The sequence below is a fragment of the Asterias rubens genome, chromosome 1 (genome assembly GCF_902459465.1).
Source record: "Asterias rubens chromosome 1, eAstRub1.3, whole genome shotgun sequence".
In the NCBI taxonomy this organism is placed as follows: Eukaryota; Metazoa; Echinodermata; class Asteroidea; order Forcipulatida; family Asteriidae; genus Asterias; species Asterias rubens.
The window spans coordinates 7,337,725-7,349,039 of NC_047062.1; positions in this window are offsets into that span (position 1 = coordinate 7,337,725).

Genomic DNA, 11,315 nt, shown 5'->3' on the forward strand with positions numbered 1-11,315 from the left:
ACAATTGCATTATGCAGCAGCGTCCGGGCGGACACGATTGCATATGCAAAACAGTCCGGCGGACATTATTGCACATGCAATAATGTCCTCCGTGTAGTATTGCATAGAGGACATAATTGCATGCGACACCGGCATAACCATCCGATTTCAATCCGTTGAATCAATACGGTTTTAGATAAACAGGCAAAACAGGCATGGTTCATGTCTTGTTAGTGTAGATTCGTTTTGCATTCATTGTAGCTCAGACGAATTTATGTTGTATCAACATTGAATAATCTTTGGTTAGTCAGAACTTCATCTCGCCAAGTTGACTATACATGTAGTAAACTTAAGTTTTTGGTTGTGACTGAGACACTTGGGTAGCTAAATATTGTTCATTTTAAATATTGGGAAAGCAGATTCAAAACAAGAACTGTGATGTAGACCTATACAGCAAAACTGAAACTTTCATTTAAAAAGTTTCGCGTTTTTGAGATACCGCCGAACAATCTGGAGCGATAACACATCCAGGCGCGGGAAGAATAATACACAAACCGAGAAACGTTCGCTTCTCAGATTCAAATGTTGTTGCATAAAACACTGATATCTTTTATATAACCAACATTTGTTCTAGGGAAATGTTTCTCAAAATGCTTTATACTATCGAAATCTGCTGTATATGCTTCTAAACAACAGATTTATTGCCATTAATTTAAAGGGCGATTACCAAACATATACCTTCCCTTGAAACACACGAGTATTCCAATCAGATCCTAAATACACAGTCATTGGTATAATTATTTTGATGATACACACAATAACGGTTTAGAACAATAATATACAATGTTTTGGTCTGGCCATAGTTGTCAAGTTGAAACCTTTCAAAATATATCTAAATAATCACAGGTTCGCTAAACCTGCCGGGATCCACATAAAAGTAAACAATCTGAACCACTGTCGCTTCCATCTTTAATATCTTTATTGCCCAACTTTGCAACGCCGTTATTTTGAAAAGGTCAAGTAACTGATTATACTCATCGCTATGATCGTTTGTCAAAATAGAAGGCGGGAAACACAATATATCTCTTTTTTACTGACACTCGAAAGTCAACCAAGCTTTTTAGCTAATGAAATGTTTGAAAGCTTGTGTTAAAAGATTGATCGATGTTGTGAACGGCTAGCTATAAATATAACTCTAAAGTTATTAGTTTTTTTTTTGAAAAACAAGTATCTCTGCCGTGTATTGATTAACTATTTTTTGCGTGTATTGATTTCATAACAACATAATTCAAATAAAGACTAGACTAGAATATTGGATCTTTTTTTATTTAACACATGGAACTGTGTGATATTACGGTTCTTCACCCATCATTCACTGTAGATTTAAGAAAAATACAGAAACAAAACCTTTCTAAGCCTCGGTGAATGTTATTCTTTTTGTACTTCGTAGCAAACTAGACGCCATAATCAGACGACTGTCCTCAATTCCAACACATTCTCACCTTTATTGTCACCATGGGAAATTACGTTGGCCTACATAGCGTGTAAAATTGGAAATTTAAAGTGAATGTAAGAGGACTGATGTGCAGTTTAGAGAATCAGCTTTGGATGGATACTGTTTTGTAATCATTTCCAACATAAAAATCACAGGGTCCTTGCCCGGATTCAGACCGTGCATATTTTTGTTATCGATCTGAGGAAGCGATATCTTTTGGCGGCCGATGAATCGATTAATATTGAAAGGTCTTTTAAGACCTCTTAAAAGAGCAGGGGTAATTTGGGTAACAGTATCCTCACTTGGTATCTCAACATAACATTTTTTCGAAGTTTCAAGAAGATAATGAAAGAAAGGATTCGGGTATCTTTTTCAAAATGTACAAGATTTACATTAAAATTAAAGGGTTTTGAAGATAATGATAGTGGAAAGCTTCCCTTCAAATATTACTAACTAAGGTTTTGTAGTTTTTGAGAAATGAGTAAAACAAGTCACAAAATAAATTTGGTCTCATGAGACCAAAATTATTTTAGCATGTAAAATCCCCTTAACCAGTTATGATATTATACCAAAACCATAGCATAACAGGTTAATACGTTTTTACATGCTAAAACTGAAAAGTAAAATTTTAAGGGAAGCTTTCTACTATCATAATCTCCAAACTGTGTAAGTTTAATGTAAATCTGTGGACATTGTGTTTTTTGTTATGAAAAAGTACATATACCCTTTAACATGGTCCCATCTCCAAAAAGAAAACATGTTAAGGGGCTAAATCTTTCAGAATACACAATTTAGAAACAAAATCGTTACGTGGATTCAAATTTCTTTTATAAATGTGAAAAACGACACCAACAAGTTTTCAATTGGCGTTGATTATAACATCAACTGCCCGTAATGTCCTATATAGCAAAGAAGTCACTAAACTCACTAGCGGCTTTACATGAGTGCAATCTGTACTAATCTAATTTCACACGTTTATGCTCAGACACTGACACGAGTATGATATTGTCATCTGATACCCCACTCTAATTTCAGAATAATATAGACGAAAGTTTCTAGAACTTGCACAATAATTCAGAAATGTCCCACAACGACACTCATTCTCGGTCATCGACACTTCACCCCGTTTTTCTGAGTCATTCTAGTATTAAATAAAATGCACCCCTCGTTTTAACTTAATATAGGTTTATGTGCATGTTTTAAAAACAATATCTTCAGTAGTCTTTCAATTCAATTCAATTCAATTCAATTCAATTCAATATTATTCAATTCAATTCAATACAATACAATTCAATTCAATTCAATTCAATTCAATTCAATTCAATTCAATTCAATTCAATTCAATTCAATTCAGACATAATTTCCACTTAATGTCTTTATTAATCTCAATGTCTTGATTTACATGTTGATACTTGTCCCTCTCCCTTGGTTGAGAAATATTAAAATAAACTACAGCAAACAGCGTTTTCTGTAAATGTAGCCTCTACGCTTTTACCGTTGTGCCCCGGCACGACTGGCCGCCTATGCAGGTAACTGATGATGTGTTTTTTATTGGTACCCTTCGTTACACTGTATAGTAACCTTCATTCCAAAGTCAACATTTTATATTGTTGTTTCATTCCTTATGTTAACAGTTCCATTGCGCCGAGGTAAGTATTAAAGACACTGGACACCTTTGGTAATTGTCAAAAAAGACCAACATTCTCACTTGGTGTATCCCAACATATGCATAAAATAACAAACCTGTGAACATTTGGGCTCAATTGGTTATCGAATTTGAAAAAGAATAATGAAAGAAAAAACACACTTGTAGCATTACTTTGTGTGCTTTTAGATGCCTAACAAATGCTTCAGCTGAAGTCTTTTATTTTTTGAGTGAGAAATGACTTCTTTTTCGAAAAACTACATTTCTGTTTTATACTATCAATAGCTCCCCATTGCTCGTTACCAAGTAAGTTTTTTACGCTAACAATAATTTTGAGTAACAACCTATAGTGCCTTCTACCTGTTGTTATCCAGCTTTAAAGCCATTTGACACTTTCGGTAAACAGTTTTGTCCAATGCCCACACTTCGTGTATCACAACTTCTATATATATACAAATAACAAACCTGTGAAAATTTAGGCTCAATCGGTCATCGGAGTCGGGAGAAAATAACGGGAAAAACCCACCTTTGCGGTATCCCCACGTTTCGCCGTGTCATGACATGCGTTTAAAATAAATCCGTAATTGCTATCAAAAATTGATATTGTTTTACTGTTTTCTCAAAAAGTAAAGCATTTCATGGAATAATATTTCAAGAGAAGTATTTCACCCCTACCTGTAAACCCTGTAAGTTATTTGTAAATCTGTGAACGTTTTTGTTTTCTGTACCGAAAGGGTCCAATGGCTTTAAACGATAGGTCGTGCTATAGCTGCATTGCAGAATGCTATAAGGTTTCACCGTTGAACATGGGTTGTCCCTGACATTATTTTAATCCAAAATACATTAAAACATTTTATTCCTGTAAAATGGGTTTCTCTGTTATATACATAAATATCGCTATGTGCTAATAGAGCCTATCTCTATTAATTACATAAATACCTCTTTAATAATAAAGAAATATGAGTTGATAATAGAGATATTTCTTATTGTTCATAATAAAGATGTCCATTTTCTCTTTTTATAAAAACTCTTTTTATCAAATTACATTGACATGCGACTCACGCTTCAAGGTTTCACAACTTGTAACATGTTAAAGTAAATACATTTTCATTCTATAAAGATCTCGACAAATAGGACACACATGATGTGGCTTCATAAGACAGGCACAAAAATGGTGCAGATGACGTCATAATTATTGTTAACTAAAAAGTCATAACATGTTTTTACACTCAAGTACTGTTTCATAAACTGTTTTTTTTATGAAAAAAAGATTGCTATCATTGTCACAAATTCTTGAGAATAATTAAATACTAGTTCTTAAATGTCACGTAATAAAAAAACAACAACAGTGAACCAAAAAATTAATTTGAACTTTGCCCGAGTATCAGCATGCTATAATAATTGATTGTTTGAAGTGTCTAATTTTTTGGTGAATTATTAATTAAAACCTCCAACGTATAACCGCTGTACATGGTGAGAGTTTTCTCAGCAACACAACAACGCACTAATTGGAAACACACAATTAGGCTACGTCACCTTGGAATTGGAAAAATACGACCTCCGAAAAAGCAAAATCAATAAAATTGTTGTTATTCAACGAAGGAACTCTGGTGTTATGAATGAAACAGAAAGTAGTTGGAATAGTAGAGTAGTAAACAAGACAATTACAACCAGGAAAGCCGCCTGAAGGAAGGCAGGTGACACGTTGTAAGACTTCCACATCGGTATTTAAAGGCAGTGGACACTATTGGTAATTACTCAAAAGAATTATTATTATAAAACCTTTCTTGATTACGAGTACTTGGGAGAGGTTGATAGTATAAAACATTGTGTGAGAAACAGCCCCCTCTGAAGTGACGTAGTTTTCGAGAAAGAAGTAATTTTCCACGAATTTGATTTCGAGACCTCAGATTTAGAATTTGAGGTCTCGAAATCAAGCGTCTGAAAGCTCACAACTTCGTGTGACCATGGTGCGACAAGGGTGTTTTCTTTCATTAATATCTCGCAACTTCGACGACCGAGTGAGCTCAAATATTCACAGATTTGTTATTTTATGTTGAGATACACCAACTGTGAAGACTATAGTCTTTGACAATTTCCAAAAGTGTCCAGTGTCTTTAAGGGATGGATTTCAAATAGCATTGCTGCCGATTATGCCCCATTGCTATCGATTTCTTGATTTGAATCATTTCAAACTCTGTCTATTTTCAATAATAACTTAGATACTATATGTAATTTTGTAGATAATGGGAATGACAGCGGCCCTTTTTCGGTCCTGTCTTTCCATGTATGTCTGTCATTAATTTTTGCCTGTCCGCCCAAAATCGGCAGCAATGCTATTTTTAAGTCCGTCGGGGCTAGAGAATAAAAGCTGGTGCTTCAGCCCGGACCATAGACATTGCCATATATTTAAATGTACTGTCATTTTGACTACATAATAGCCTATTGTATTATTCATTTTGAACTAGTGTGATTTCTGCAACATTGAATTAACGTATTATGATTGAGTGACAGACATCATAAGAAAACAAAATATTTTTATCCATGACGTTTTAGTATAGTGCAATTTGCGATCTTCGCGATTACATAGCCTTATATTATCTAGACAAAAAGGCGCCATTATTAGTCTTCTGTCTCTGTGGTTTAAAGGCTCCGATGAGCACAATTGGTAATTACTCAACATAATTGTTAGCATTAAAATTTACTTGGTAATGAGCAATGGAGAGCTTTTGATAGTATAAGACATTGTGAGAAACGGCTACTTCTGAATTACTGTTGGTAACTTCTCACTCAAATATTGAAAGACTTTCAGGCCTAAATTGCCTTTTATTAGGCATCTTTTTTCTTCTTTCATTATTCTCTTGCAACTTCGATGACCAATTGAGTCCAAATTTTCACAGACTTGTTTCCTTTATACTTATGTTGGGATAAACCATGAGTGAGAATGCTGCCTGGTCTTTGACAATTCCCAAAGGTGTCCAGTGATTTTAAACCTGGTTCCTTGCTATAAACTATGATTACACTCTTCACGCCATCTCTGTTTATTCATCTCACAATGGCAAAAAAAACCAGACCATTCATTTGGCCTTCGGCGTTGGTTTGTTACATTTGGTTCTAAAAACACATGAGAACCCAGATGGTTTGGGTAGGTCTTTATCTTGATAACGGTGTACGCACATCATGCAGATAAAAGATAATATTTTGTTGAACCTAATGGAATAATCGGGGATGAGTTGGGACACAAATTAGAGATGGAATTGCATGTACTCAAGTCCCTGCGGTCGAGGATCAATTAGTTTGACTGTTGCGCTAACAAAACTCTCTCGTTGGTCTGTCTTCGTTGGTCTGTGTCTTCACAGACGACGCCACTAATGGGAATCGCGCGCTACTATACTGTGCCTAATTTTCAAGGAGCATTTTCTCTTGGGCCCTAAATGGAAAAAGTGCATTCAGTCAGATATAACTATACAGATTGTGCACAGGGAAGTAGGCAATATGAAGAGTGGGTCTTGAATTTACTTTAAGGTATGCACAGTTCTATGGCTTAAAAAAGACATTTGCTCTTATTTCTTTGAACAATCTTTGAGAATATGTATCGTAGTGTCAGATTTATTTAATTCAATCGAAACGGAAACCAATCAAGTAATCCGTGGACACCTCGCTCAACGTTGACTACACGTTTGCAAAATGAAAGTCCACCGTTTCCGCCTTTTGGGGAGTCAATCCCTACGTGTATATTTTGAAACCCAAACTGGCGGAAAGGAAAGGTGACAGTAAGTGTACTACTATTAGCTGCGCGTTTTGCAAGGGGTCAACAGACAATATTATAGATGTGTCCTCTTTACCATGGCCAATCCCTTACGTCCCATACTGTCATAATGTACCAACGTCACATTGCGTGATGCTGTAGATTTTCCGAGAAAGTCTCAACTTCGTAATAGCCAAACCATATAACCACATGACAAGGACAGATTGAAGCCGAATTCCCACCCTCCGGCTGCTCACCACTACACTATACGCTCTTTACTTTGACAACTTTGTAGGAAGGTTAAAGCTACAAGTGTTCTTGGAACACGTACGATTTTGCACGACGCGCAGCATACTTCCACGGGAGCACTTCCACGTGCCTATGGCCGCCATTTTGAAGGTCGATGACGTCACGCAAAAGTGAATGCGAAGATAATTTTAGTGACACAATAATCGGTACGCTCCGTATATGTCCAACGGTGACGCAAGAAGATACACCTCGCTTTTGCTTTCGCTTGACCGGGCTTTGTACGAGGAGACGTGGGTTAGTACATCGTCATGAAATTACGCGTTGGCTAAAAAAATGTCCAGCCAGGTATAAAAAGACTAGAATGGCAAAGAATCGAGAAAAAATAGTACCACCCCATCCCTGAGGAGATGTATTGTATTTTGCACTGCATCTTGAAACTTCCGCTGCAGTTACAGACATTTTGTTTCTTTTATTACTTCAACTATTTTCCGTTTTCATCGAAAAAGAGATTGGTACATACACAGAATGATAGCAGTTGGCTCTACCTCTAGGAGCAATCAATTATTTACTAAACGTTTACATCACAAAGTTGCCCTTTTGAAGTAACATTCGGTTCCTTCAACAACACACATGATGGAACGTTGGACGGTCGTAAATTGCCAAATAATGAAAATGGAGACAGTCAGATTAAAATAATCAAACGAATGATGGCTGTCGAAACTCAGTTGACAAGCCCGTATACAACACAGTCACGAGAGCATTGGGAAGTGTGTAAAACGCAATGTGGACGGTTTACATATAGTCTTTGGAATTGTTTTAAGTTATCATTTACGGGGCACATGAATTTCAACGTAGTTTGTCTCAAAACAGCTTCTTAGCTTGGGATTTAACTGGCTTTAAATTCTCACCTCGCAGGCCCCGCGCAGCAAATGTACCACTGCAGCTGAAGTAATCCGAAGACAGCGAGTGCAAGGTGGAAGGCACGAGTTCCATCACTTGATTGTCAACATCATCCTTGATAATAGGGTAAAAATCCTGTAATGATATCCCGTTAGATCGGAGTTTACAGAAAAAAGGACGATCCGAGAACAGTCGCCATTTGACGTGCTGGAGGAGCTTGTCAAGTCACGATCCTATCTCTCGTCCAGACAACTTCAACCCCCCCCCCCCCGCGGTTTGAAGTCATCAAGTGACTCTAGTCAATATCCCATGCTATTGCCCCCGAGAGCTTGTTTTCGGTAAACTCGCTTCATTCCTTCTCTTTCTTCCTTCGTAGTGCAGCCTTCATGATTGAAGATGGTTAGACCTTATTTGCATTGTGCTATCGGCAGGACTTGTCACCATGCTGCTTGTTTTCCACGTATCTTATATATTTTATACTAGAAAAGGTGATTTCTGGACCACTTCAAGGCAATCCATAACATAATAGTTAAGTTTGGATAAATGGGTATCATGATTGACAGTATCAATAGCCTCAGAGGTATCCGGGAATATGCCATTTACCTATGGTATCTATTACTGCATGTGATATTTTCTAATGACTGACTAATGGCAGGAGTGTTTTCTAACGAAATCCAAATTGAGAATAAGATAAAACATTGTTATCCTTGATGAAATGAGTCCATCTGTACTTTCTAGCAATCTTAGAACCACCATTCTGAAAAAAAAAGAGCAATTTGCGAAATTATTGACGTGCCATCTGGAACGATTGCGGTAGAGATTGAAAGCTTCATATCAACAGTTACGGGGTTAGAAATTCCGGAAACCACCCCTTTAATTGTCGAACTACCAATGAATGATAAAGACCAGCACTATTGCTGCACTATACAAAAAGAATGACAGGAACAATTTGTGCAGCACTATATTACGAATATTTTTTAACTCCATCAATTTTTCCTCTGGACGATTGTATAGGAATTTAGGCAAAAAGTCTGTCAGCTTGTCAGTTGGTGCCTTGGGAGATTTACCAGTTCAGTTTATGTTGCATAATGCGTCGGGCTTGTTGAAGGGGTTAGCCAAAGCTGCCTTACTTTGTTGTGTAAGACAGATGGATTGTCTGGTCTGGACTCATGCATGCCATCGAATCTCAGGTTGAGACCCCGGGTATACCGTTTGAATTGGAGAGTGGCTTGCTGATTAACGTCGGTGAGTTCCTTTCCAGCGGACTACAGCTTGGTGAAATCCCCGTCCGCCATGATCTCATTTTTGTCCTCTAACTCTTCGAAGGATTTCGATGTAAAGATAATTAAGCGCCCTCCGTCTCTTATACGTTACCAATCTGGATAGCAGTAGCAGGGAGTCCAATTGCTGACGGCGGGCTTTGTCCAGGTTTAGATCTCAGATGCAACTGCTTGAATTGCGCACCAGAAATCGCACAATGTCTGACCCTCTGTTGTTACACTGGTTGCCGTGACCCTGACGACGACTGGTCACCTGATGCTTTTGGGCGGCGGTAGAGGATCCGGCTAACGGCAAGATTTGAGCTTGTTTTTCATTCCTCGGAGGCATGACGGGTTTTAAATTGATGGATATCAAATGACGAGAGGGAGGTGGAATGTTCAGGGCAAAGATGAGATTTGGAAAGAGATGGAAGAATTACAACGGTAATTTTGTGTACTGATTTCCAGCTCCATCACGAGGTCAGCAGGATCAGAGCATCGATTAGGGCCTCCCAATGGCTTTCTAGACATTTTATCAGCATTCTTGATGTTCGATTTTCTGGAGGCAGCATTAGGACCTTGGGTACACTAAACTGTAAAGCACTTGAAATAGGTTAATGCATGAGACAAAGGCCTGCATAGTTATAGAGTTCCAGGGGTGGATTTCACAAAGGTAGTCCTAACTTAGGACTAGTCCTAGGCAATGCTAAGAGATAGGACTGGTCCTAAGTTAGGACCAGTAACTCATATTAACTTAGGACTGGTCCTATCTCTTAGCATTGCCTAGGACAAGTCCTAAGTTAGGACTACCTTTGAGAAATCAGTGAACCACAGCCTAAACTATCAATCAATTAATCGAGTAATGCTATTTTGCACCCCAAGCGACAAACAAACAAACAAACAGACACCTACAAACAGACAAACACGCCAACAAATAACAAACAAACAAAACAAACAACTATAAACAAAACTGGAGTGTGCCGAGTAGCAATTTGGACTTTCACCATTTAGACCAAATACATCCATAATGCTTTCGGAATAGTTTATCTCAGACGACAGTATGCAACTCTGAGTAAACATCATTCAATTTTGGTGTCATGCTTACATAACATAAAACAAAACAGTGTCATTATTCATATAGAACAGTTCCTCACACCTCTAGGGGGAAATTGAAATGCTCTGATTAAAAATCAGAATTCCACAGTTAACGGAAGAAAACAATAAATCTACGAATAATTAACAGCCAAAGGCCTCGCTGATTGCATTGCTCTGTTCATCAAATACACACAGTCCAGAACGAACTAGCCACAGACGGTTGAAGTGTCAAAAACAAAACCGAGCGATTATCAATCAATCATTGAAAATAATAACGATTTTGTTGGGTAGCTGTGCAAACATAAATAGGCAGCGGTGCGTTGTCCAAGCAACCGTTCTTATAAACACAGTATACGTGTATTAGTTGTTACTGAGCAACACGAGAGGAAGGAAGTGCCGTCGCTAGTGTTCCTACCCTTCGCTCTCTTCACGGTGAATGGCCACGCCACTTCGCTTCTATAAGAACCCATGAACATCAACGCGGAAAAATAGGAGAAGAAAAACCCGATTATTTTGGAGTGTGTGGCTTCACACTTCGAGAGCTAATTATTATTGCGCCACGGGCCGAGTTACTCATCGGGACGCGCCAGAACACCTGGCACGAGCGCGGGTGCATTTCGGTTTTAATAGCTCATGCTCTCATTATATTTAAGTTTGGTGTTTGCCTTGCATCCTCACCACTAGAGGTAGCCATGGTAACAGGTTTATCAATACGAATCAATTTGAAATTATATAAAAACACGGGCAGAAGTAATTCGGAGAAAGCGGTGAGAAATTAGTATATCAAAGGGTAACATGATAATTATAATCGTTATTCAAAATGGCTGCACGTTCCATGCACGGCACACATCAAACAAATTAAGAGTTTGATTAGTTTTCCTGCATCTTTTTTTTCAACAAACTGTGTCCCTTGCAAACCCCTTTTTCCTGTTGCATTCATTTTTT